This window comes from Eschrichtius robustus, chromosome 13 (genome assembly GCF_028021215.1).
Source record: "Eschrichtius robustus isolate mEscRob2 chromosome 13, mEscRob2.pri, whole genome shotgun sequence".
Classification (NCBI taxonomy): Eukaryota; Metazoa; Chordata; class Mammalia; order Artiodactyla; family Eschrichtiidae; genus Eschrichtius; species Eschrichtius robustus.
The window spans coordinates 26,524,059-26,548,928 of record NC_090836.1 but is presented as its reverse complement, the minus strand read 5'-3'; the positions used below and the strand labels follow the sequence as shown (position 1 = coordinate 26,548,928).

The following is a 24,870-nucleotide window of genomic DNA, read 5'->3' as shown; positions in this document are numbered from 1 at the left end:
GTTTGCGGGCAGAAATTGAGACACAGAAGTAGAGAACAAATGTATGGACACCAAGGGGGGAAAGTGGCGGGGGGGTGGGGGTGGTGGTGTGATGAATTGCTCGATTGGGATTGACATGTATACACTGATGTGTATAAAACTGTTGACTAATAAGGACCTGCTGTATAAAAATATAAATAAAATAAAATGAAAAAATGAAAAAAAAGGAAAAAATTATAATATATTAATTTGATAAAATAATATTTTTATAATATATTATAAAAATATAATATTATATAATAATGTATAATATATAATAATAAATGAAATATTATATATTATTATATTGTATGTATATAATATATTATATAATATATTATATTAATATTAATAAATTATATATCATACATATATAATGTATACAATATAATATATAATATTTATATTATATATAATATATTAATATTATATTAAAGTATACTATATAATATTATTATATAATTTATATATCATTATGTAATACATAATATATCAGATAATAATATATAAAATTATTACATAGTATAATATATAATATATTATATTTATAATATATATTATATATTATTATATACTATATTGTAATATATATTTTTACATAGTATATTATATATTATAATATATATTATATATTATTAATTATATTAATGTAATATATTAATACAGTATGTTAAACATATATTTATATATACAAAATATATTTTTATATATTTATATTATAAATTTTATATATTTAATATTATATCTTATACATTTATATATAATAAAATATATAAAATATATAAAAAATCTAAATATATAATATGTAATCCATATATAAATATGTATATAATATATAAATATATATTTATATATAATATATAAAATTATATTACATAAAATATTGTATATAATATAATATATAATTATATATTATATAAATATGTACAATATTATATGTAAGTATAATATATTATAATTACATATAAATATATATTATATATAAATATTATACACTATATATATTGAGTATTATACATATATAATATGTAAAACTAAATCACTAAACGTTCTATATATTTTATATGTCTAAAAATCACTATATATATACATTCTATTTTCATATTCTTTTCCATTATGGTTTACCACAGGATATTAAATATAGGCCCCTGTGCTATATAGTATGACCTTGTTGTTTATCCGTTTTATATGTAATAATTTGCATCTGCTAATCTCAAACTCCCAATCCATCCCTCCCTACCCCCTCCTTTTTGGCAACCAGAAGTCTGAACTCTATGTCTGCAAGTCTGTTTTTGTTTCCTAGATAAGTTCATTTGTGTCATATTTTAGATTCCACATATAATTTGTATCTTATGGTATTTGTCTTTCTCTTTCTGATTTACTTCACTTAATATGCTAATCTCTAGGTCTATCCATGTTGCTGCAAATGGGATTATTTTATTCTTTTTTATGGCTGAGTAGTATTCCATTGTAATTTATGTACCATATCCACTTTATCCATTCATCTGTTGATGGATCTGTAAGTTGTTTCCATATCTTGGATATTGTAAATAGTGCTGCTATGAACATAGGGGTGCATGTGTCTTTTCAAATTATAGTTTTGTCCAGATATATGCCCAGGAGTAGGTTTGTAGGATCATATGAAAATGCTATTTTTAATTTTTTGAGGAACATTCATACCATTTTTCATGGTGGCTGCACCAATTTACATTCCCACTAACAGTGTAGGAGGTGGAAACCTTCTTGAAGAACCAAGAAGACATTGTGGAGGTAGGGATGCCTCACATGAGACTTAAGCTTGATTGTGAGTGAGCCAGACAAAAAAAGCAGACGGGAAAGTCTTCAGGCCAGAGGTCCAATGTGTGCAAAGTCTCCCAAATGAGGGAGAGCTTAGCCAGTCCAGGGAATCATGGTTCAGCATGGCTGGAGGACAACATTCTATCAGAAGAATAAGAAGCCGTAAGGGTACAGAGGGCCCCTCTCCAAAATGTCCTGTGAGTTTTCTCATGAATTTTGGGCCTTTTGACAAGAACAATGGTGAGCCATTTTAATATTTTCAATGAAGGATGAGGCAAGAATGGAGGTAAAAAGGCCAGTTTGAGAGTATTGCCATAAACTAGATGAGAGGTGATGATGATATAAGCTCTTGTTGTGTGAGTAGGTAAGTAAAAAACAATGAATGGAGTTGAATGATATTAAAGAGACAGGTTTTGGAGATTTACTCGTGTGTGTGTGTGTGTGTGTGTGTGTGTGTGTGTGTGTGTTAGGGGTGGGGACAGCTAATCAAGAGAAGTTAAGGATTACTGGCAGGCTTCCTATCCAACCCCAAAAAAGAAAATTACCCAGAAGAGCAGTGTTGAGTGTGTGCCAAAGTCACGGTTGGACATATTGGGTTTGAGGGCCCCTGTGGCAGCTGTTTAATAGGCATTTGGATTTATGAATCTGGAGTCTGGTGAGAGATTTGAGCTGAGAAAGCTTTGGGAATCATTCCCATATAGGTGGTGATTGACCTCACGGGTCCTTCCCTTTCACGTCTGAAAGTCTGTCAAAGGGCAGAGGAAGAGAGGATCCCATTTTTCTCAAAGTAACCTGTACTTCCTCCTCCAAACTTCCTTCACTGATGCCTAAGGTGGCAGGAACGCCTTCTGAGAAGCGCATCCACCTTCGCAGGCAAACCAGCACTCACGATCTGGGGCTTCAGGGACCTCAAGAGGGGGCAGAGCTCCTCCCAACAACCATGCAGACTTCCTCCACTGGAGGTCAGATCAGCAGTTTCTAGAACTACCAAGTCTTCCGAAACTTGTTAATTGGTAGAAGATCAGACAGCCAGGTGCAAAGCTACATCCCTGGAGAAGTGCCATCCCTGTGTCAGAGCCGTGGTGGGAGAGGCCGGGAGCCTGGAGCGAAGGCAAGGGGCTGTCAGGGTCGGGAGACGCTGGGGTTCAGGGGGCCCAGGGCTCTGGTTGCCTCCCCAGGGAAGAGCCAGCACCCCAGAGAGAGGACCTGTGGCTCCAACAAAGGCAGAGCAGGAAGGGATGTCTGGGAAAAGGCGTCCGAAGGGCTACGGTGGCAGAAGCGATGGCAGGAGCGACTTCTGACCCTCCCCACTCCTCCCCAGCAATGGAATCTGGTGCTGGGGCCCTGGGGATCCCAGGTTCTTGAGCTGGTAATTGATGTCTCCTTTCTGCTCCTGTAAGCTTGCAGCCCTGATTTTCATTCCTGGAAGAAACTTCTGCTCCATCTTGTCAGGGATCCTAGTGGCCAGTGAATTCTGATTCCTAGAAGAGTTCAGTTCCAAAGGGCACGTGTTCTCCCAGTGGTAAGTGTTATTTGGAGAACCTTCAACCCTACAATAAATTAACTTCCATATAGGATATTTTCTTGTATATCTGTTAGAATCAGTTTTGCTACTGTAAATGTGATCTCTGTTGAGGGAAGTTCCTCCCTAGGATGAAGAAAACAGTTGAAAATGTAGAGTAAAACAAAATGAAACAAACAAACCCCTTTCATTATCTGGTCCTACCCATTGTTCAGGCTATACACAGTGAACTTCACAGCATCAAAGGTGGCAGGGAACACACTTGCTTCTGAATGCAGATACTTATATCCCTTACATCTCAGGTACCCTTAAATTGGCACTGACGCATGAATGTTGAATGAATTTTGTACCTGCTCTAGCCTTGCCACAGGGCTTACTAGGGCAAACAGCTCAGACCTTTTTATTTTGGACATAGCTGGCCTTGGCACGTTCCCTTATCTGCCCATAGAGTACTCCCGTGGGCCAGGCATGGTGGTAATTGCTGAGATCTGCTGAAGGAAAAGACTACCATTCAATATCTAAACAAAAAGCCAAATGTCATACTTACTGAAGCACGGTCTCTTCCAGCAAAGCAAGGAGTTGATTTTATACAGGGTTTGGGAGGTGTGGTGTTGAGGGATTAGTGGACTTCCAAGGGGCAGGAGTGGGCTGATGCTAGCTGTGAAAACCTGCTGGTTTAGATGAGAATGGTGTGGACTGGCTAACTTTCAGAAGTGTGTTCACTTAGGCAAGTTGCCATTGATTCATTAAACCAGTTTAGAACTGGTTCTGGTGGTTACTTATTGCCATAGCTACAGAATATTTAATCTTTTCCTAAGATTGTAGGAAATTTTTTATTTTCAGGTCTCTGCCTTCAAGAAAAATCATAATCTACGTGGAGGATGGATATGCAGGCTATATACAGAGGCAGCATAACAGAGAGGTTCAAAGGACAGGCTTCTTGCTCAACCCAGAAGATTGGATACTTGCATTTACCTCTGCTCCTTCCTGAATCTCCAACCAGATGATACTTAGGTATTAAAAAATATATATGGGCTTCCCTGGTGGCGCAGTGGTTAAGAATCCGTCTGCCAATGCAAGGGACATGGGTTCGAGCCCTGGTCTGGGAAGATCCCACACGCGATGGAGAAAGTAAGCCCGTGCGCCACAACTACTGAGCCTGCGCTCTAGAGCCTGCAAGCCACAACTACTGAAGCCCGCGTGCCACAACTACTGAAGCCTACGCGCCTAGAGCTCACGCACTACAATGAAGAGTAGCTCCCGCTCGCCTCAACTAGAGAAAGCCCACACACAGCAACGAAGACCCAATGCAGCCTAAAAAAAAAAAAAGATATAAACTTATGAGGAAGAAGAGAACATGAGGAGAGACAACAGTAGGATAGAGAAGAGCAGTTGAGAGATGTTAATCCAATTTTGGAAGCCAAAAGGCAGATGGGCTAACTGATCCAGCAGACCAGGGAAATCTGAACCATACTGCCTGCAGAGAGAGAAGCCAGGAAGCAAAACCTTGCTTTAGGAGCCTGGAACATCTCAGGAGGTGTGGTATCAGTTATCTCTGAAGGCAGGGGTGAGGGGTGTGGCAAAAGATAGAAAAATGGGTTGAAATTCTGTAAATGAAGCAGTTAGGTACTTATATCCCTTTTTACACCCCCGGCAGCCAAGCACCCAGCCCCAACAGAAAATGGAAGGGCATTGAATTAGGGACACCAGGTTCAGGTATAGTGGAAAGTCAGGGAGCTCTGCGGAAAGCAGGGGGATTAAGTGGAAATCAATATCTTGCAAAGTAAGATTCTAAAGCCTCTTTCGCTAACTTGGCTCCCAGAATGCTAGCAGCCAGGTTGACACTCACCAAGATAAGGAACTAGAGGGAGAATTTCCCCCTGGGGAAAATGACCACTCCAGGAAAAAAGACCTAGAGATGCTGACACATTTGGGAGGAGGTGTCCCCTAGCACATGGCTTGGCCCCTGCCCATCATTCTACAATGGAGTCGACAAGCCAATACTTCCTATTTCCCCGCACAGGTCTTCTTATTGGGTTTTAGTGCCTCACACTTACCCATAAATGAGTAAGAATTGCCAGACATTTGAGGAAAGTCTTCAACATGAAAAAGTAGAGATAAAAGCAAAGAGAAAAGAATTTGGAGGGAACTGAGACAATAGAGGAATCAAAAAAATTAAGTTCTACAAATCATGGTCCCACTCTAATAAAAGAAGCTATAGCCTTCACAAAGAAAGAATGAGATGTTTTGAAAAAGCTATATTTAGTGAATAAAAAGATCTCGAAAATAAAAATCAGATAGAAATTAAAAAATCAATAGATAGAAATGAAAAAAATCAGTAGATGTCACAAAATAGTTGTGTGACTTTGTGGATGTTATTCAACTTCTCTGTGTCTTACTTTCCCTTTCTATAAAATGGGGATAACAACAGTAACTAACTCATAGTGTTGTCATGAGTATTAAATGATTTAGTACATGAAATGAGCACACAGTTACTGCTACATTATTTTTTCACTTGCTTTTTACCATATTTTAGCAGAGCAGTTATCAGTTTATTAGTTTTACCATGCAAATAAGCTTATTTGAATAACTGCTTCTTTTAAATTTATTGGCTTCTTAGAAAAAATTAGCCTATATAAACAACATGGAAAAGCATGTCATTAACTCAAAAGTACTTTTAAAACTAAACTGGTAGTAATTATTTCTAAGAAAAAGAGGGCAATGGGAAATTCATGAAGCCTATTGTCAGCTGCTTTTTTTTTTTTTAATTCAAAAGATTTAAATACAGTTCAAAACAGCACGCCTTGTTCATTTCAGTTCCTTCATTGTCAAACCTGGGGCAGGGACAGATTTCCAGTTTCTCTGCCTTTGTCTGTGGTGACCAAGGTATAAAAGTATTTGCTATATCAAACTTTAAACTTGAGATTATCCTTATTTTTCTTAATCTTGACAGATCTGGCACCCTTTCACCTGTCTGTGAGCACAAAGTCCTTGATTTCCTCAGTTTTATGGGGCACAAAGGAGAGTGCTCAGGCCAACCAACCCCAGAGTAGGAGGAAACAAGAAGATGGAAAAAAGCTATTGTCAGCTGTTTTGATCCCTTAACTCCAAGTGGCAGTTTGGGAGTTGAAATCCATTCATTTTTTGAAAACTATGTACTCAGCACCTATTACCATGTGTCAGGCACTGTACTAGGTGCTAGTATTTGTTTTTTTCATAATTTCACTTTAAGAAATATAAAAATAACTGTCTGAAAAGTTTTTTTTTAAAGTAGGATTGTAAATTAAAGGTGAGGAAATGTCTCAGAAAATAGAACAAAAAGACAAAGAGATGGAAAATAGGAAAGCAAATATATGAAAATTAGAAAATCAGCCCAAGAGACACAATATCTGAATGATAGGAGTTCCATGGAGAGAGAAACAAACAAACAAGTAGAGAGGAGGAAGCTATTGGAGAAATAGTTTTTAAAAATTTCTCAAAATTGAGTTTCTGATTGGTGGGGCCCACTGAGTACACCAGGCCACCTCACCTTGAAATTTCAGAACCCTGGGATAAAAAGAGGTTGGGAAAAGCTTCCAGGTTGAAAAAAGTCACCCATAAAGGATTCAAAATCATAATGGCATTGGCTGCTCAACAGCAACACTGAAAACTGGAAGACAGTAGAACAATGTCTTTAATATTCTGAGAGAAAAAACTATCAGCTTGGAATTATAAAGTTGGCACTCTATCAATCACATGTGAGGACAGAGTAAGTTTTAATCTCCAATAGCTGAGTTACAGGAAAGTAACTGAAGAAAAGGAATAATGTAAGATCCAGGAAATAGGAAATCCACCCCAAAAAAAGAGGCAAAGAGAATTCCCAGGTGACGGTGAAGGTAAACCTCCGATAGCAGCACCTGAGAGCCTGCAGCCCAGATTGGAGCAGCTTAGAAAGCTTTGAGGGAGGTGTCTCCAGGAAAACGAATCCTAAGGTACCCGAAGTGTTGACATGTACTGAGATAGAGACAGCTGGGTGAAAGTTTAGGGATGATATAGTGATTGAAAATTAAATGACGTCACCAAAGAAAAAGTAAAACACACGTTTCTTTTGTTTGCCTAGAAAACTAGGCAAACAAAAACATTAGGCAATTTAAAATTCCAAAGAAAGCACACACATGTACAAGTGTACATATAGTGCACTACATGTAATTAATCCACTACATGGCTCAACTGTGCCCAGCACACAGTGCTTAATAAGTTGTAGCTATATAGAATGTGTTAAGTGATGTACTAGAGAAATGTATAAAGTTGCACTATTTTTAAAAAATTTTATTTATTTATTTATTTGGCTGCGTTGGGTCTCAGTTGCGGCATGCAGGATCTTTTGTTGCGGTGCTCGGGCACTTCGTTGCAGTGCGTGGGTTTCTCTAGTTGCAGCGCACGGGCTTCTCTCTAGTTGTAGCACACAGGCTTCTCTCTAGTTGTGGCACACGGGCTCCAGAGCATGTGGACTCAGTAGTTGCGGCACACGGGCTCTCTAGTTGTGGTGCGTGGGCTTAGTTGCCCTGTGGCATGTGGGATCTTAGTTCCCGGACCAGGGATTGAACCTGTGTCCCCTGCATTGGAAGGCAGATTCTTAACCACTGGACCACAAAGTCCCCATAAATTTGCACTATTGAAAATAGAACTTAATTCTGTCCAGAGGAGATAGGAACGCTTTCCTAGTAGTAGAAAGCCACCACTGGGCCCAGGTGGCTGAATAGAGTTTGACAGGTGACAACTGGGAAGGACATTCCAGGTGGAGAAAGGTTATAAGCTATAACACAGAGGTTTGAAAATTCATTGTGTGTTAAGAAAATGTGAGCCAAGGATTTATATTCTTCTGTGCTGACTTTCAACTCCATAAGTTATAGACAAACCATTACAAACATTTAAAAACTCAGCGAATATTGTTCCCATGACCTCTTCCTGAGGAATATACTAGAAAATTAGCTTCAGATAATCAAAGACTAAAGAGACCTTGACATAAAGACTGCGCATTGATCATTATCAGCTCTATATCACACAAAAAGAGATGATCAGATGTTATATACTTTCTGTTGAAAGAGCATGGCGTCACCTGTGAAACAGCAGTGTCGTGACAACTGAACCTAAGTCTAATCATAATGGAGACCCAAGAGAGGTGGAGACTATTTGAGAGAAAGGTGAAAGAAAATTTGGAAGCACCCAGATGCCTGGTTCCATGAGGAGAAGGAGGGAATAGTGGGAGTCGTGAGTGAGCCTTCTAGTGTTGGTCACCTTATAGTATTTAACCCAAAACTTCCTATCTTTAGGCTGGTGACACCCTGTGATGTCTCCTATGATCTCTGAACCACACAATTTTGTTTGGCCTTAATTTGGGCTCTCAGGTGCAGAAGACTAAATTATTATACAGCCCAATTCCAGCACATTATCACCGTTAGTCTCTGTAAGGTCCTTCCCTTGTTTTAATTATTCCCTCTTAACCTCATTTCCCACTTGCATCTCCTTCCCCTCCTATAAGAAAGCATTCTAATCCATTTAATGTGGTTCCATTTGTATTGTTCTTACAAAATATGTATTTTTGTGTGCACCTGTATATTTGTTTATAAAAAACGTGCATCTTATACATCTTAGTCTTGAGTGCTATGCTTTCAGTCCAGCCGTGTTTCAATGGGCACATCTGATCTGTTGCTTCTAATTGCTACATAGCTCTCAACGTGTGCATCTAGCACATTTTACTGATCACCTCTCCCAGTGATGGACACCCAGATTATCTCCCACTCACTGTGCCACAAATACTGTTACAATGAACATCTTTGTATATGCCCTTTTATGGACCTGAGATCATTTTGGCACTGGATGGAGCTTAAATATTGCCCAATGATCATTTAATGATAACAAGTTTTTAAGGAATGTTGCCAGGCACTGTTTTAGGTTCTAGGCATACAAGATAGACAAGGTCCTTGATCTCAAATAGCTTACATTCTAGGGTAAAGAAACTGAATAAGCAAATTTTTACTGGTAGTAAAAAGCATTATGCAGAAAACTAAAACTGTATGATGTGTTAATGTCAGGGTGGCTACTTAGGTAGATAAGAATGAACACTAGATCTAAGACCTGAATGACAAGATAAAGTCAACTAAGTGAAGAGTTGGGTTAGGAGCCTTCTAGGCAGAGAGTGTGGCAAGTGTAAGGGCCCTTAGGAGGGAATAACCTTGACATACAGGGACAGCAGCAAGAAGGCCTGGTGTAGGTAGATTATAGAGGATGAGGAGGAGTGTGGTGGAAGATAAGAATTAGGTATTGCTGCATTAACAATATTACTACAAGTTTATCAGCTTAAAATGACACCATTTCTGTGAATCAGGAATCCAGGCACAGCGTTACTGGACCTTCTGCAAAGCTGCAGTCAAGGTATTGGCAAGGGCTGGGTTCTCATCCAAGGCTCATCTGAGGATTTACTTCCAAGCTAATGAAGTTGCTGATATAACTCAGTTCCTTTTAGGCTGTTGGACTGAGGGCCTCCATTTCTTGCTAGCTGTCAGCTGAAGTCTGCCCTCAGTTCCTTGCCTTGAGGACCTTCCCTACATGGTTGCTTGCTTCCTCAAATCCAACAAAGGAGAGAGTCTCCTAGCAAGATGGGTTACAATCTTATGAAATGTTATTAGTGAAGTGACACTCCATCATCTTTGCTGTATCCTGTTGAGTGAAAACATGTCCAGGTCCTATCTACTCAAGGGGAGAAGATTACACAAGGCATGAATACCAGGCAGACACCATGGGGGCCACCTTAGAGTCTGCCAGCACAATAAGGTAAGAGAGGTTTTGGCAGGGGGTGATTAATATCATGAGGGTTGTTATAAGTATGGATTTTTTTCCTAAGATTTAAAATTCTCAAATATTCCTCTGCTTCAGGGTCTTGGATAAACTGTAGTGGGCTCAGCAGGGAAACAAGAAATCCAGACGAGGCTGTTGCTATATACTAGATAGGAAATGATAGTGGCCTGGCTTACGTGATAGAATATATAGAAAGAAGTGGATAGAACTGAGATATACCTTGGAGGTAGAGTTGACAGCACTTGCATGTAATTTATTATATGCCTGTTCACAGACAAACTAAGTAAGTTTGCCCAAGTTCACAAACTCTTTCATTGAAAGAGCCAGAATTAGATCTGTGCCTCCATGGTTCTTAGTCCAGCTCTTTCTGCTATATTATTAGAGATGCTATGATATATATAGTACATACTCTCTCTACTAACTCCCATTTCCTACCCTCTACCTCTCACCTCCAAATTTTGCTTTTGACAAACAAACAAACAAACAAACAAACAAAGCACAGTTTGCTTTGAAGAGGAGGCAGTGTTGCTGCATCTCTAAAAGTTGTTTTTGGAATTGCTAACATTAATATTGCAAGTGGTAGGCAGGAGTAGCAAGAGCAATGGTCTCAGAGGGGAGAATATGCCTATTCCAGTATTGCAAGAGGTTCTGTCTACTCTTATACGTAGCAACTCTTGTGTTGCCTCCTTCTACACATTTATAGAAGTCTGGACTGCCTGAGCAATGCAAAGTATGGGAAGGGAGACAGTGCTGTCTTCTTGATTTGCACTCTGCTGAGATGTGGGGTTTCTGTCTAATGAACACTTTATGTAGTGCCCTTCCCTAGGCTGTTCTCAGGGTCAAGAACTCTCATGGGATGTGTTCTTCTAGTCTTCTAGAGCACACAATGCCATATGAGTAAAAACTGTTTTCATAGGAATAACTACCAATTATGGAGCCTTTATTATATGCCAGGGAATGTGCTAATACTTTACATCTATTCATTCATTTAATCATCAAAACAAGCATGTGAATTATTATTCCATTTTATTTTTTATTTATTTATTTATTTTTTTCTCATCAGAAAAAAACATACTATTATTCTCATGGCCTCTCTTATGTCAAGCTTGTTCCCTCCACTTCCTACACTGATGTAGAATATACTCTTCTTTTTTAAAATAACAGCTTTATTTTGATTATAATTCACATAGGATACAATTAACCCATTTAAAGTAAACAATTCAATGGCTTTTAGTATATTCACTCAGTTGTACAGCTATCACAACAATCAGTTTTAGAACTTTGTCATCATCCCTAAAAGAAACACTGTACCTATAAGTAGCCACTCCCTATTACCCCCAATTCCCTCAGCCCTTGGCAACCACAAATCTACTTTTTGTCTATAGATTTGCCTATTCTGGACATTTCATAAAAATGATTACATAGAATATGTGGTCTTTTGTGACTGGTTAATTTCATTTAACATGATGTTTTCAAGGCTCATCCATGTTGTAGCATATATCAATACTTCATTTCTTTTTATTGCTAAATAGTATTCCATTGCATAGATATACAATATTTTATTTTTTCTATTGTGAATAAGGCTGCTATAAACATTTGTGTATACTTGTTTTGTGTGTGTGACATACATTTTCATTTCTCTTGGGTATATACCCAGGAATGGAATTTCTGGGTCATATGATAACTCTATGTTTAAATTTAGAGGAACTGTGAAATTATTTCAAGGCAGCTGCACCATTTTACATTCCCAGTAGCAATGTATGAGGCTTCTAATTTCTTCACATCCTCACCCCAGCGCTTGTTGTTATGTCTTTTTTTTTTTTTTAACTTTTTAATAACGTAGTATTGTTGATTAACAACGTTGTGTTTCAGGTGTACAGCAAAGTGATTCAGTTACACATATACATGTATCTATTCTTTTTCAAATTCTTTGCCCATTTAGGTTGTTACATAATATTGAGCAGAGTTCCCTGTGCTACACAGCAGGTCCCCGCTGGTCATCATCCATTTAAACAAAATTTTTAAAAAAAATTTTTGGCTGTGTTGGGTCTTTGTTGCTGCGCGCGGGCTTTCTCTAGTTGCGGTGAGCGGGGGCTAATCTTCATTATGGTGCGCAGGCATCTCATTGCGGTGGCTTCTCTTGTTGCAGAGCATGGACGGGCTCCAAGTGCCCAGGCTTCAGTATTTGTGGCTTGCAGGCTCAGTAGTTGTGGCGCACGGGCTTAGTTGCTCTGCAGCATGTGGGACCTTCCCGGACCAGGGTTCCCCTGCATTGGCAGGCGGATTCTTAACCACTGCACCACCAGGGAAGCCCTGGTCATCCATTTTAAATTTAGCAGTGTGTACATGTCAATCCCAAACTCCCTAACTATCCCCCACAACCCTTCCCCCCTGGCAACCAACAAGTTCGTTCTCCAAGTCTGTGAGTCTGCTTCTGTCCTGCAAACAAGCCCATTTGTATCATTTTTTTTTTTAGATTCCGCATATAAGCAATATCATATGATATTTCTCTTTCTCTGACTTACTTCACTCAGTATGTCTTACTTCACCTAGAGACAATCTCTAGAGCCATCCTTGTTGCTGCAAATGGCATTATTTCATTCTTTTTAATGGCTGAGTAATATTCTACTGTATATATGTACCACATCTTCTTTATCCATTCCTCTGTCGATGGACATTTAGGTTGCTTCTACGTCTTGGCTATTGTAAATAGTGCTGCAATGAACATTGGGGTGCATGTATCCTTTCAGACGCTGTTTTTCTCTGGATATATGCCCAGGAGTGGGATTGAAGGATCATATGGTAGCTCTATTTTTAGTTTTTCAAGGAACCTCCATACTGTTCTCCATAGTGGCTGTATCAATTTACATTCCCACCAACAGTGCAAGAGGGTTCCCTTTATCTCCACACCCTCTCCAGCATTTGTTGTTTGTGGATTTTTTGATGATAACCATTCTGACTGGTGTGAGGTGATACGTCATTGTGGTTTTGATTTGCATTTCTCTAATAATTAGCGATGTTGAACATTTTTTCATGTGCCTCTTCTTTGGAGGAATGTCTATTTAGGTCTTCTGCCCATTTTGTGACTGGGTGTTTGTTTTGATGATATTAAGCCACATGAGCTGTTTGTAAATTTTGGAGACTAATCCTTTGTTGGTCACATAATTTGCAAATATTTTCTCCCATTGTGTGGGTTGTCTTTTGTTTTGTTTATAGTTTCCATTTCTGTGCAAAAGCTTCTGAGTTAAATTAGGTCCCATTTGTTTATTTTTATTTTTATTTCCATTACTCTGGGAGATGGATCAAAAAAGATCTTGCTGCAATTTATGTCAGAGAGTGTTCTGCCTATGTTTTCCTCTAAGAGTTTTGTAGTGTCCAGTCTCACATTTAGGTCTCTAATACATTTTGAGTTTATTTTTGTGTGTGGTGTTAAAGAATTTTCTAATTTCAGTTTTTTTCACATGTAGATGTCCAGTATTCCCAGCACTATTTATTGAAGAGACTGTCTTTCCTCCACTGTATATTCTTGCCTCCTTTGTCTTACACTAATTGACCATAGGTGTGTGGGTTTATTTCTGGGCTTTCTATCCTGTTCCATTGATCTATATTTCTGTTTTCGTGCCAGTACCATACTGTTTTGATGACTATAGCTTCGTAGTAGAGTGAAGTCAGGCAGCCTGATTCCTCCAGCTCCTTTTTTCTTTCTCAAGATTGCTTTGGCTATTCAGGGTCTTTTGTACCTCCAAACAAATTTTAAGATTTTTTGTTCTAGTTCTGTGAAAAATTGCATTGGTAACTTGATAGGGATTGCGCTGAATCTGTAGATTGCCTTGGGTAGTATAGTCATTTTGACAATATTGATTCTTCCAATCCAAGAACATGGTATATCTTTCCATCTGTTTGTGTCATCTTCAATTTATTTCATCAGCATCTTATAGTTTTTGGGGTACAGGTCTTTTGTCTCCTTAGGTAGGTTTATTCCTAGGTATTTTATTCTTTTTGATGCAATGGTAAATGGAATTGTTTAATTTTATTTATTTATCTTTAATTTCTCTTTGTGATCTTTCATTGTTAGTGTATAGAAATGCAACAGAAATCTGTGTATTTATTTTGTAACCTGCAACTTCACCAAATTCATGGATGAGCTCTAGTAGCTTTCTGGTAGTGTCTTTAGGATTTTCTATGTATAGTATCATGTCATCTGAAAACAGTGACAGTTTAACTTTTTCTTTTCCAATTTGGATTCCTTTTATTTCTTTTTCTTGGATTGCCATAGCTAGGACTTCCAAAACTATGTCAAATAAAAGTGGCGAGAGTGAACATCCTTGTCTTGTTCCTGATCTTAGAGGAAATGCTTCCAGCTTTTCACTCTTGAGTATAATGTTAGCTGTAGGTTTGTCATATATGGCCTTTATTATGTTGAGGTATGTTTCCTCTATGTCCACTTTCTGGAGAGTTTTTTTTTTTTTTCAGCCATAAATGGGTGTTGAATTTTGTTAAAAGCTTTTTCTGCATCTATTGAGATGATCATATGGTTTTTTTTTTTTGTTTTTTTTTTTTACTTTGCAGTGAAAATTTATTTGTATATTCTTTGCCTCTGAGTCCTTGTGGGATTTTTTTTTTTTAATTCAGACAGAAAGTCACAAAAATTATACTCATCCTCATCAGTTCACTCAGTCCCATGTAATTAATTTTTTTTTATCTTGATCTTTTGTTAGCACTTTTATGAGTTCATCAGTTTTTCATTAGAGTTCTGAAAATGCTAATTCATTCAGTTCAGCAGTACAGTCAGTTACCAGAAACCTGTACTTGTCAGAGTCTTTTCCATGAATTTCTTAAAGATGAAACCCTTTTATAGGAACATATTTGCAAAAGCATCAGAGTACACCCAGAACTGTCTGTAAATGACAAAAGACTTAAAAATGACCACAGTTAAAAATTTGATGAAAGTTCATAACAATGCAGTTGACAAGAAAATTAGTTATTTCTGAGATATACATTTTAAGGTAATAACTAGGATTATGACTTATAACATTATACCAGAACATATAAGATTTTTAGAAATTTCATGTAATGTCTGAAACATTTATATTAACATATTTCCATACAAATAACCGAATGAAAGTTTAGTATTAGTTGTTTTGTTTGTTTATTTATACTGCAGGTTCTTATTAGGCATCAATTTTATACACATCAGTGTATACATGTCAATCCCAATCGCCCAATTCAGCACACTACTATCCCCACCCCACCGCAGTTTTCCCCCCTTGGTGTCCATATGTCTGTTCTCTACATCTGTGTCTCAACTTTTGCCCTGCAAACCAGCTCATCTGTACCATTTTTCTAGGTTCCTCATACATGCGTTAATATACGATATTTGTTTTTCTCTTTCTGACTTACTTCACTCTGTATGACAGTCTCTAGATCCATCCACGTCTCAACAAATGACTCAATTTCGTTCCTTTTTATGGCTGAGTAATATTCCATTGTATATATGTACCACAACTTCTTTATCCATTCGTCTGTTGATGGGCATTTAGGTTGCTTCCATGACCTGGCTATTGTAAATAGTGCTGCAATGAACATTCGGGTGCATGTGTCTTTTTGAATTATGGTTTTCTCTGGGTATATGCCCAGTAGTGGGATTGCTGGGTCATATGGTAATTCTATTTTTAGTTTTTTAAGGAACCTCCATATTGTTCTCCATAGTGGCTGTATCAATTTACATTCCCACCAACAGTGCAAGAGGGTTCCCTTTTCTCCACACCCTCTCCAGCATTTGTTGTTTGTAGATTTTCTGATGATGCCCATTCTAACTGGTGTGAGGTGATACCTCATTGTAGTTTTGATTTGCATTTCTCTAATAATTAGTGATGTTGAGCATCTTTTCATGTGCTTCGTGGCCGTCTGTATGTCTTCTTTGGAGAAATGTCTGTTTAGGTCTTCTGCCCATTTTTGGATTGGGGTTGTTTGTTTCTTTAATATTGAGCTGAATGAGCTGTTTATATATTTTGGAGATTAATCCTTTGTCCATTGATTAGTTTGCAAATATTTTCTCCCATTCTGAGGGTTGTCTTTTCGTCTTGTTTATGGTTTCCTTTCCTGTGCAAAAGCTTTGAAGTTTCATTAGGTCCCATTTGTTTATTTTTGTTTTTATTTCCATTACTCTAGGAGGTGGATCAAAAAAGATCTTGCTGTGATTTATGTCAAAGAGTGTTCTTCCTATGTTTTCCTCTAAGAGTTTTAGAGTGTCCAGTCTTACATTTAGGTCTCTAATCCATTTTGAGTTTATTTTTGTGTATGGTGTTAGGGACTGTTCTAATTTCATTCTTTTACATGTAGCTGTCCAGTTTTCCCAGCACTACTTATTGAAGAGACTGTCTTTTCTCCATTGTATATCCTTGCCTCCTTTCTCATAGATTAGTTGACCATAGGTGCGTGGGTTTATCTCTGGGCTTTCTATCTTGTTCCATTGATCTATGTTTCTGTTTTTGTGCCAGTACCATATTGTCTTGATTACTGTAGCTTTGTAGTATAGTCTGAAGCCAGGGAGTCTGATTCCTCCAGCTCCGTTTTTTTCCCTCAAGACTGCTTTGGCTATTCGGGGTCTTTTGTGTCTGCATACAAATTTTAAGATGATTTGTTCTAGCTCCGTAAAAAATGCCATTGGTAATTTGATAGGGATTGCATTGAATCTGTAGATGCTTTGGGTAGTATAGTCATTTTCACAATGTTGATTCTTCCAATCCAAGGACATGGTATATCTCTCCATCTGTTGGTATCATCTTTAATTTCTTTCATCAGTGTCTTATAGTTTTCTGCATACAGGTCTTTTGTCTCCCTAGGTAGGTTTATTCCTAGGTATTTTATTCTTTTTGTTGCAATGGTAAATGGGAGTGTTTCCATAATTTCTCTTTCAGATTTTTCATCATTCGTGTATAGGAATGCGAGAGATTTCTGTGCATTAATTTTGTATCCTGCAACTTTACCATATTCATTAATTAGCTCTAGCAGTTTTCTGGTGGCAGTTTTAGGATTCTCTATGTATAATATCATGTCATCCGCAAACAGTGACAGTTTTACTTCTTCTTTTCCAATTTGTATTCCTTTTATTTCTTTTTCTTCTCTGATTGCCGTGGCTAAGACTTCCAGAACTATGTTGAATAATAGTGGTGAGAGTGGACATCCTTGTCTTGTTCCTGATCTTAGAGGAAAGGCTTTCAGTTTTTCACCGTTGAGAATGATGTTTGCTGTGGGTTTGTCATATATGGCCTTTATTATGTTGAGGTAGGTTCCCTCTATGCCCACTTTCTGGAGAGTTTTTATCATAAATGGGTGTTGAATTTTGTCAAAAGCTTTTTCTGCATCTATTGAGATGATCATATGGTTTTTCTTCTTCAATTTGTTAATATGGTGTATCACATTGATTGATTTGCGTATATTGAAGAATCCTTGCATCCCTGGGATAAATCCCACTTGATCGTGGTGTATGATACTTTTAATGTGTTGTTGGATTCTGTTTGCTAGTATTTTGTTGAGGATTTTTGCATCTATATTCATCAGTGATATCGGTCTGTAATTTTCTTTCTTTGTAGTGTCTTTGTCTGGTTTTGGTATCAGGGTGATGGTGGCCTCATAGAATGAGTTTGGGAGTGTTCCTTCCTCTGCAATTTTTTGGAAGAGTTTGAGAAGGATAGGTGTTAGCTCTTCTCTAAATGTTTGATAGAATTCACCTGTGAAGCCATCTGGTCCTGGACTTTTGTTTGTTGGAAGATTTTTAATCACAGTTTCAATTTCATTGCTTGTGATTGGCCTGTTCATATTTTCTGTTTCTTCCTGGTTCAGTCTTGGAAGGTTATACCTTTCTAAGAATTTGTCCATTTCTTCCAGGTTGTCCATTTTATTGGCATAGAGTTGCTTGTAGTAGTCTCTTAGGATGCTTTGTATTTCTGCAGTGTCTGTTGTAACTTCTCCTTTTTCATTTCTGATTTTATTGATTTGAGTCCTCTCCTTCTTTTTCTTGATGAGTCTGGCTAATGGCTGATCAATTTTGTTTATCTTCTCAAAGAAACAACTTTTAGTTTTATTGATCTTTGCTATTGTTTTCTTTGTTTCTATTTCATTTATTTCTGCTCTGATCTTTATGATTTCTTTCCTTCTGCTAACTTTGGGTTTTGTTTGTTCTTCTTTCTCTAGTTTCTTTAGGTGTAAGGTTAGATTGTTTACTTGAGATTTTTCTTGTTTCTTTAGGTAGGCTTGTATAGCTATAAACTTCCCTCTTAGAACTGCTTTTGCTGCATCCCATAGGTTTTGGGTCGTCGTGTTTTCATTGTCATTTGTCTCTAGGTATTTTTTGATTTCTTCTTTGATTTCTTCAGTGATCTCTTGGTTATTTAGTAGCGTGTTGTTTAGCCTCCATGTGTTTGTCTTTTTTACGTTTTTTTCCCTGTAATTCATTTCTAATCTCATAACATTGTGGTCAGAAAAGATGCTTGATATGATTTCAATTTTCTTAAATTTACTGAGGCTTGATTTGTGACCCAAGATGTGATCTATCCTGGAGAATGTTCCGTGCGCACTTGAGAAGAACGTGTAATCTGCTGTTTTTGGATGGAATGTCCTATAAATATCAATTAAATCTATCTGGTCTATTGTGTCATTTAAAGCTTCTGTTTCCTTATTTATTTTCATTTTGGATGATCTGTCCATTGGTGTAAGTGAGGTGTTAAAGTCCCCCACTATTATTGTGTTACTGTTAATTTCCTCTTTTATGGCTGTTAGCAGTTGCCTTATGTATTGAGGTGCTCCTATGTTGGGTGCATATATATTTATAATTGTTATATCTTCTTCTTGGATTGATCCCTTGATCATTATGTAGTGTCCTTCTTTGTCTCTTGTAACATTCTTTACTTTAAAGTCTATTTTATCTGATATGAGTATAGTTACTCCAGCTTTCTTTGGATTTCCATTTGCATGGAATATCTTTTTCCATCCCCTCACTTTCAGTCTGTATGTGTCCCTAGGTCTGAAGTGGGTCTCTTGTAGACAGCATATATGTGGGTCTTGTTTTTCTATCCATTCAGCAAGCCTGTGTCTTTTGGTTGGAGCATTTAATCCATTTACGTTTAAGGTAATTATTGATATGTATGTTCCTATGACCATTTTCTTAATTGTTTTGGGTTTGTTTTTGTAGGTCCTTTCCTTCTCTTGTGTTTCCCACTTAGAGAAGTTCCTTTAGCATTTGTTGTAGAGCTTGTTTGGTGGTGCTGAATTCTCTTAGCTTTTGCTTGTCTGTAAAGCTTTTGATTTCTCCATCAAATCTAAATGAGATCCTTGCCGGGTAGAGTAATCTTGGTTGTAGGTTCTTCCCTTTCATCACTTTAAGTATATCATGCCACTCCCTTCTGGCTTGTAGAGTTTCTGCTGAGAAATCAGCTGTTAACCTTATGGGAGTTCCCTTGTATGTCATTTGTCATTTTTCCCTTGCTGCTTTCAATAATTTTTCTTTCTCTTTAATTTTTGCCATTTTGATTACTATGTGTCTTGGCGTGTTTCTCCTTGGGTTTATCCTGTATGGGACTCTCTGCACTTCCTGGACTTGGGTGGCTATTTCCTTTCCCATGTTAGGGAAGTTTTCGACTATAATCTCTTCAAATATTTTCTCTGGCCCTTTCTCTCTCTCTTCTCCTTCTGGGACCCCTATAATGCGAATGTTGTTGCGTTTAATGTTGTCCCAGAGGTCTCTTAGGCTGTCTTCATTTCTTTTCATTCTTTTTTCTTTAGTCTGTTCTGCAGCAGTGAATTCCACCATTCTGTCTTCCAGGTCACTTATCCGTTCTTCTGCCTCAGTTATTCTGCTATTGATTCCTTCTAGTGTAGTTTTCATTTCAGTTATTGTACTGGTCATCTCTGTTTGTTTGTTCTTTAACTCTTCTAGGTCTTTGTTAATCATTTCTTGCATCTTCTCAATCTTTGCCTCCATTCTTATTCCGAGGTCCTGGATCATCTTCACTATCATTATTCTGAATTCTTTTTCTGGAAGTTGCCTATCTCCACTTCATTTAGTTGTTTTTCTGGGGTTTTTTCTTGTTCCTTCATCTGATATATAGCCCTCTGCCTTTTCATCTTGTCTATCTTTCTGTAACTGTGGGTTTTGGTCCACAGGCTGCAGGATTGTAGTTTTTCTTGCTTCTGCTGTCTGCCCTCTGGTGGTTGAGGCTATCTAAGAGGCTTGATGGGAGGCTCTGGTGGTGGGTAGAGCTGACTGTTGCTGTGGCTGACAGAGCTCCGTAACACTTTAAGCCACTTGACTGTTGATGGGTGGGGCTGGGTTCCCTCCCTGTTGGTTGTTTTGCCTGAGGTAACCCAACACTGGAGCCTACCTGGGCTCTTTGATGGGGTTAATGGCAGACTCTGGGAGGGCTCACGCCAAGGAGCACTTCCCAGAACCTCCGCTGCCAGTTTCCTTGTCCCCACGGTGAAACAGAGCCACCTCCCGCCTCTGCAGGAGAACCCTCAACACCAGCAGGTAGGTCTGGTTCAGTCTCCCCCAGGGTCACTGCTCCTTCCCCCGGGTCCTGATGCACACACTACTTTGTGTGTGCCCTCCAAGAATGGGGTCCCTGTTTTCCCCAGTCCTGTCAAAGTCCTGCCATCAATTCCCACTAGGCTTCAAAGTCTGATTCTCTAGGAATTCCTCCTCCCGTTGCCGGACCCCCAGGTTGGGAAGCCTGACGTGGGGCTCAGAAGCTTCACTCCAGTGGGTGGACTTCTGTGGTATAAGTGTTCGCCAGTCTGTGAGTCACTCACCCAGCAGTTATGGGATTTGATTTTACTCTGATTGCGCCCCTCCTACCGTCTCACTGTGGCTTCTCCTCTGTCCTTGGACGTGGGGTATCCTCCTTGGTGAGTTCCAGTGTCTTCCTGTCGATGATTGTCCAGCAGCCATTTGTGATTCTGGTGCTCGCGCAAGAGGGAGTGAGAGCACGTCCTTCTACTCCGCCATCTTGGTTAATCCGATCATATGGTTTTTATTCTTCAATTTTTTGATGTGGTGTATCACACTGTTTGATTTCTGGATATTGAAAAATCCTTGCATCCCTGGATTAAATCCCCCTTGATCGTTTTAATATATTGTTGGATTCGGATTACTAGTATTTTGTTGAGGATTTTTGCATCTATTTTCATCAGTGATATTGGCCTGTAATTTTCTTTTTTTGTGGTTCCTTTGTCTGGTTTTGGTATCAGGGTGATGGTGGCCTCGTAGAATGAGTTTGAGAGTTTTCCTTCCTCTGCAATTTTTTGGAAGAGTTTCAGAAGGATAGGTGTTAGCTCTTCTCAAAATGTTTGATAGAATTCACCTGTGAAGCCCTCTGGACTTCGTTGGGAGTTTTTAAATCACTGTTTCAATTTCAGTACTTGTGATTGGTCTGTTCATATTTTCTATTTCTTCCTGGTTTAGTCTTGGGAGATTGTACCTTTCTAAGAATTTGTCCATTTCTTCCAGGTTGTCCATTTTATTGGCATACAGTTGCTTGTAGTAGTCTCTTATGATCCTTTATATTTCTGTGGTGTCAGTTGTAACTTCTTTTTCGTTTCTAATTTTATTGATTTGAGTCCTTTCCCTTTTTTTCTTGATGAGTCTGGCTAAAGGTTTATCAATTTTGTTTATCTTTTCAAAAAACCAGATTTTAGTTTCATTGACCTTTGCTATTGTTTTCTTTGTCTCTATTTCATTTATTTCTGCTCTGATCTTTATGATTTCTTTCCTTCTACTAACTTTAGGTTTTGTTTGTTTTTCTTTCTCTAGTTGCTTTAGGTGTAAGGTTAGGTTGTTTATTTGAGATTTTTCTTGTTTCCTGAGGTAAGATTGTATTGCTATAAACTTCCCTCTTAGGACTGCTTTTGCTGCAGCACATAGGTTTTGGATCATTATGTGTTTGTTTTCTTTTGTCTCTAAGTATTTTTTTATTTCCTCTTTGATTTATTTAGCCTCCATGTGTTTGTGTTTTTCACAGTTTTTTCTCTCGTAGTTGATTTCTAATTTCATAGCATTGTGGTCGGAAAAGATACTTGATATGATTTCAATTTTCTTAAATTTACTGAGGCTCGCTTTTTGGCCCAGCATGTGGTCAATCCTGGAAAATGTTCCATGTGCACATGAGAAGAATGTGTATTTTGCTGCTTTTGGATGGAATGTTCTTTAAATATTTGGTCTAATGTGTCATTTAAGGCCTGTGTTCCTCATTGATTTCCTGTCTGGATGATCTGTGCATTGATGAAAGTGAGGTGTTAAAGTCCTCCACTATTATTGTGTTACTGTTGATTTCTCCCTTTATGGCTGTTAGTATTTTCCTTATATAATGAGGTGCTCCTATGTTGGGTGTATATGTATTAAAGATTGTTATATCTTCTTCTTGGATTCATCCATCCATCATTATGTAGTGTCCCTCTTTGTCTCATATAACAGTATTTATTTTACTTATTTATTTATTTTAACATCTTTATTGGAGTATAATTGCTTTACAATGCTCTGTTAGTTTCTGCTTTATAACAAGTGAATCAGCTATACATATACATATATCCCCATATCTCCTCCCTCTTGCATCTCCCTCCCACACTCCCCATCCCACCCCTCTAGGTGGTCAAAAAGCACCGAGCTGATCTCCTTGTGCTATGCAGCTACTTCCCACTAGCTATCTATCTTACATTTGGTAGTGTATATATAAGTCCATGCCACTCTCTCACTTCGTCCCAGCTTACTCTTCCCTCTCCCCGTGTCCTCAAGTCCATTATCTATGTCTGTGTCTTTATTCCTGTTCTGCCCCTATGTTCTTTAGAACCTTTTTTTTCCTTTAGATTCCATATATATGTGTTACCATACGGTATTTGTCTTTCTCTTTCTGACTTACTTCACTCTGTATGACAGACTCTAGGTCCATTCACCTCACTACAAGTAACTCAATTTCATTTCTTTCTATGGCTGAGTAATATTCCATTGTATATATGTGCCACATCTTCTTTATCCATTCATCTGTCGATGAACACTTAGGTTGCTTCCATGACCTGGCTACTGTAAATAGAGCAGAATGAACATTTTGGTACATGACTCTTTTTGAATTACGGTTTTCTCAGGGTATATGCCCAGTAGTGGGATTGCTGGGTCATATGGTAGTTCTATTTTTAGTTTTTTAAGGAACCTGCATACTGTTCTCCATAGTGGCTGTATCAATTTACATTCCCACCAACAGTGCAAGAGGTTTCCCTTTTCTCCACACCCGTTCCAGCGTTTATTGTTTGTAGATTTTTTGATGATGGTAGTTCTGACTGGTGTGAGGTGATACCTCACTGTAGTTTTGATTTGCATTTCTCTAATGACTAGTGATGTTGAGGATTCTTTCATGTGTTTGTTGGCAACCTGTATATCTTCTTAGAAGAAATGTCTGTTTAGGTCTTCTGCCCATTTTTGGATTGGGTTTTTTGTTTGTTTGATATTGAGTTGCATGAGCTACTTGTAAATTCTGGAGGTTAATCCTTTGTCAGTTGCTTCATTTGCAAATATTTTCTCCCATTCTGAGGGTTGTCTTTTGGTCTTGTTTATGGTTTCCTTTGCTGTGCAAAAGCTTTTAAGTTTCATTAAGTCCCATTTGTTTATTTTTGTTTTTATTTCCATTTCTCTAGGAGCTGGGTCAAAAAGGATCTTCCTGTGATTTATGTCATAGAGTGTCTGCCTATGTTTTCCTCTAAGAGTTTGATAGTGTCTGGCCTTACATTTAGGTCTTTAATCCATTTTGAGTTTATTTTTGTGTATGGTGTTAGGGAGTGTTCTAATTTCATTCTTTTACATGTAGCTGTCTAGTTTCCCCAGCACCACTTATTGAAGAGGCTGTCTTTTCTCCATTGTATATTCTTGCATCCTTTATAAAAAATAAGGTGACCATATGTGCCTGGGTTTATCTCTGGGCGTTCTATCCTGTTCCATTGATCTATATTTCTGTTTTTGTGCCAGTACCATACTGTCTTGATTACTGTATCTTTGTAGTATAGTCTGAAGTCCAGGAGCCTGATTCCTCCAGCTCCGTTTTTCTTTCTCAAGATTGCTTTGGCTATTCGGGGTCTTTTGTATTTCCATACAAATTGTGAAATTTTTTGTTCTAGTTCTGTGAGAAATGCCCTTGGTAGTTTGATAGGGATTGCATTGAATCTGTAGATTGCTTTGGGTAGAACAGTCATTTTCACAATGTTGATTCTTCCAATCCAAGAACATGGTATATCTCTCCACATGCTTGTATCATCTTTAATTTCTTTCATCAGTGTCTTATAGCTTTCTGCATACAGGTCTTTTGTCTCCCTAGGAAGGTTTATTCCTAGGTATTTTATTCTTTTTGTTGCAATGGTAAATCAGAGTGTTTCCTTAATTTCTCTTTCAGATTTTTCATCATTAGTGTATAGGAACGCAAGAGATATCTGTGCATTAATTTTGTATCCTGCTACTTTACCAAATTCATTGATTAGCTCTCGTAGTTTTCTGGTGGCATCGTTAGGATTCTCTATGTATAGTATCGTGTCCTCTGCAAACAGTGATAGCTTTACTTCTTTTCCGATTTGGATTCCTTTTATTTCTTTTTCTTCTCTGATTGATGTGGCTAAAACTTCCAAAACTATGTTGAATAATAGTGGTGAGAGTGAGCAACCTT

The 24,870-nt window shown here is 37.9% G+C and overlaps 1 pseudogene; it reads right to left on the bottom strand.

Moving 5' to 3' along the window:
- Nucleotides 1-6,145: 6,145 nt before the first annotated feature.
- LOC137775773 (large ribosomal subunit protein eL38 pseudogene) overlaps nt 6,146-24,870 on the bottom strand; it is a 30,107-nt pseudogene continuing 11,382 nt past the window's right edge.